The following is a 4,345-nucleotide window of genomic DNA, read 5'->3' as shown; positions in this document are numbered from 1 at the left end:
TTTTTTTAGGGCCACACTTGGCACATATGGAAGTTCTCAGGCTAGGGGTCAAATATGAGCTGCAGCCTCCGGCCCACGCCACAGCCACAACAACGCCAGATCCAAGCCGTGTCTGCGACCCACACCACAGCTCATGGTCATGCTGGATCCTTAACCCACTGAACAAGGCCAGGGATCGAACGTGCATCCCCATGGGTATTAGTCGTATGCATTACTGCTGAGCCACAAGAGTAACTCCCGACAAGCGTGTTTTTAAAACAGTAGTGGTAGTAGTAGTAATAGCAGCCACCATTTACCAGGAGCTTAGTTATGTTACCATTCTAACACTTTACTGGTATTAACTCATTCATAATATTATTAACTCACTGAATCTCATAACAATCCTACTAAGCAGGTACTGTTACAATCTCAATTTGGCAGGCTGAAGAAATTGAGAGAGACCAGTAACTCCCCCAAAGTAAGAGCTCTGGGGGCAGGACCAGCATACGAGTTCAAGAAGCTGGGCCTCTAAACGCTGCCACTGAAGTACAGTGCTTTTGAAGATTCAAACTATTTCCATTAAACCAGAAGGTTGGTATCACCTTTACTTGTTAGAATAACAATGAGTTATATCTACTTTCAATATAACGGCAATGATTTACTGACCACCCAGAACATGCTATGTGCTATTATTAGGCACTACAGCCAGCATTAGCAGCAGCTAGTGTGCTGGCATTCCTCAGCACTTAATGTGCGGCCCTGGCTAATGGCCCACTTCGCATCCATCGCCTAGGCCAATCCCTACCACGACCCTTCCTCCCCCCACCCCGTGAAGTGGACACCACACCTACTTTGCAGGTGAGAAAAGCACCTAGTGTGAAACAGTGCCTTTCCCTCCTCCACATCAGAGTAAACTGACCGGTGAGGCCCAGGTGGCTACTCGTCTGACATCAGAGCCCTTGCTTATCCAAGCTCATTGCGAGAGCCACCAACCACGTAAGGACATTCTTCTGCATCGGTCTTATGCCATGTGAGAAATGTATAACACAACTGAAAAGATACGAGAGCAAGTTAAATTTATAGTAATTAAATTTAAAAAAAAACCCTCAAGTCTCTGTATACAGTTTTTGCCAAATCCTGTATCAATGATAACGGTTGATATTCCAAGTCAGCTGAAGTAAACATCCACCTCCCAGCCAATCCATGTATTACAGCTGAGTGTAGGATGTTTACACGAACTGAAAACTCGGTTTAAAGAAGGACTTACAAAATCCTTTACTGTGTTTATACTGGCCCTCTACCTGAGACTCATTACTATCTCTAAAAACGAACTTTGTAGAATCTGTTGAAAAAATAATAGGAAGGAGGTAGTGATTGACATAAATGAGACAAGAGTCAAATCAAAAGGTATTTTGAGACAAACTTTAGAATCCAAAGGAAAAGGCACAAATGACATTCCCCCCCCACACTGGAATAATTTATGGCAATATAAGCAGACATCCTGCAACTGTTCCAGATCTAAATGTGGCTGATTTTACAGCCTCTCATCTTGCTTCTCTCCAAAATAACTGAACTTGCATTTTTAGGAAGCCAGCTGATGGCCTTGGATGATGCTCTGAGGAGCTCAAAGCTCAGCTGTGGCCTTCCTTTTCCTTCCCTCTTCCCCTCTCCCCACCTCCTCGCCCACACCCCTAATTCAGGTAAGTTCACCTCAGTTCACCACACCCATCTCCTTCCACCTCCCACTGTCCTGGTAAGGTTGCTAAGGTGCAGGTGCCTTTCAGAAATCCCTCCTCCCTCTGCTTTCCTGAGTAAGAAAATGCCACCAAGGATACTTCTACTAAGCATTGTAAGTGCCTGGATCAATACACCTGCATCAAGAAAGAGGAAATGCTCAAATGTGGGAGTAAAATTAAATACAAGAACCACTTGCAACAACTCTGAAGATCTCTGGAATTTCACAGGCATCCCAGGCCTTTCAGGAACCGCCTAGGTTGTGACCTGGCATCTTGCCCTCTTCAGGCTGCATGCCCCTAAAGCACCAGTTCTCAAGATTAAACACGCACATATTTTTTTCCCTGTAAGTATATTGTTTTTCTGTCTCAAGTATTCCATGGGCAACACTATTTTTCCCCTTCCACTTTTCTTTGCAAATTTACTCAAATAGGTTTTGTGGGCTAGACAATTAATATGAAGCTTTTTCTGGGAGAAAAATGGGTCTCAGGTTTCCAACAAACCTTTTTCAAAATAAACTTCTGGATTACTACATGTTTTTGGTTGGGGATTTTATGTGTATTTTTGTCCAGTCACTAATTGGGCATAATACCAAACAGGGAAAAGAATGTAAGATGAACTCTGTGCTTCTGAAAGCCTGGATCCAGGACAGCAGCATCAGCAGCACTTGGGAATTTAAGAGAACAATGCACCTTCTCAAGCATCACCCCAGACCCCCTGAATAAGAAACTCTTGCAAGGCCCAGCAATCTGTACTTCATTAATAATCCCTCCAAGTAATTCTGATACATGCTAATATTCAAAACCAGTTTTCCCTCGCTATGCTAGAAAACCAGAGCAAAGACAGCAGTAAATATTAAATTGTTAGAAAGTTTATAATATACTACAGATTTTTTTTTTAAAAAAGGCAATGTGTCAAAACACTCATCACGTGTCCACTTATGACGAAACAGGCTGGGGAAATTGTGGCAGAGACTGCCTGAAACAGCGTAATTCTGAAAAGTAAGTTTAGACCAATACACACATTTAAAAATGTGTTTCCTGACTACACACAAATAGAGGCACATTCTTTGAATGAATGAAGTTTCAACCAGAGGAGTGGAGGGAGCCACAGTGAGAACATGCTGCATGCAATGAAGAAGGCATGCTGGGATTTAAAGTTCACTTCTACTTCCGGGTCACTCCAAGCCTTTGCAAAAGGGACTCAGACCTCGAGACCAATCAGGATCTGTCCAACAACGTAATTTTAACCAAGAATATTTGTACACAAGTACATCTAATTGGAAATGAACCTGAAGACACAATTTTGCAGTTGCTTTAAAAGTAGTCCCTGAGGAATTTCAAAGCAAATACTAAGGAAAAACCCTGTCATTTTCAGAATGGTATTCAGTAACTTAAAATGCTTTTACTTTTAATATTAACTAGATCAAAACACCTTCTTAAATAGTAAAGAATTTCTGAGCTTCCTAAGACCTGTCAATAAAGACCACGGACTTCTTCCTAAATACTAAGTCAAAGGATGGGAAAACGAGCTGTTACGGGTTTACTAACGATCTAACATTTGAAAGCATTTCTTCTGTATAATCAATTGCTAAATTGGCAGGCCCCAGGGAAGTCTGTGGTTCCTCCACACTAAAATGTGAAGACGTCATCTGCAAAGAACTAAAAGGCTGTACTCAAATACACTGAAGCAAGGGCATCCAGAATTAGAGCGGACATGGTCTCTGATTCGCCTCTTTAGGGCAGCACAACATGGACAGATGTTACGCTACACAGACTGTACATTAATCCTGAGCATCCAGGGAGGAGTGGACAGCTTTGCACAGGACACCTACCTTTCTTTTAGCATAGATCTGGATTCTCGTTTTGCAAAAGCTTTCTAATTCAGCTAGGCAATTCACTAAAACAGACAGTTTCTATCCATCTTACTGAATTCAAAACTACCTAACTAACATTTTCATTGGAAACAATATGTCACCTGGTTTGGCAAAAATAACCCTATTACCAAAGGACCCTTTCTACCTTTCCAGGGGACACTTTTGGGCTCTCAGAAATGGCTCTATCTCATCTGCTGCTATCTGGGATCTGAGGCTTCCAATGTGCTCAATCAGAGGGCTAAAGAATATACAACAAGCCTGTGTTATGAAGAGTTTGGCAGGAAGGGATGCTTGCTGCATGATAATCAATAAGCTTGAAGATTATACTTCAAGTTGCAAAGCTCCCCGAGTCTAAAGCAACTAACTACTCTTCTCTTCCTCTATCCCGGCCATGTAAGTCTTGTAAACTAGCACTATAACAAAGGAGCATTTAAGAATCAACGTTGTAGCACACATACATCTGGGTAACTTCATTATGACCCAAACTGTCATTTGCTCATCTGTGTAAAAAATAAAAGAGAACAGAAGAGACTGCTGCAACAAAACAAAACCGTTAGTGGAGTCCTCTACATGCAAGGTGCTCTAGGTGATGCTGAGGGCAGGAAGACAGAGACAATGGCCTCGCCTCAGAAAGCTTATGACCTCATCAAGGAAGAGAGGCGTGTAAAAAATTAGCAGGAATTTTACCTTTTGGTTTAATTATGCACTGAATCTAACACAGTATGATGCTTAGCAATTTAATATTAATGATAAAAA

The 4,345-nt window shown here is 41.8% G+C and overlaps 1 non-coding gene across 1 annotated transcript; it reads right to left on the bottom strand.

The window, feature by feature from the left end:
- On the bottom strand, positions 1,148 to 1,223 carry MIR30B (microRNA 30b). Its single transcript, NR_035368.1, has one exon. It is a non-coding gene; the product is annotated as a microRNA 30b (primary transcript).

The sequence above is a fragment of the Sus scrofa genome, chromosome 4 (genome assembly GCF_000003025.6).
Source record: "Sus scrofa isolate TJ Tabasco breed Duroc chromosome 4, Sscrofa11.1, whole genome shotgun sequence".
Classification (NCBI taxonomy): Eukaryota; Metazoa; Chordata; class Mammalia; order Artiodactyla; family Suidae; genus Sus; species Sus scrofa.
This window is presented reverse-complemented; position numbering and strand designations above follow the sequence as displayed.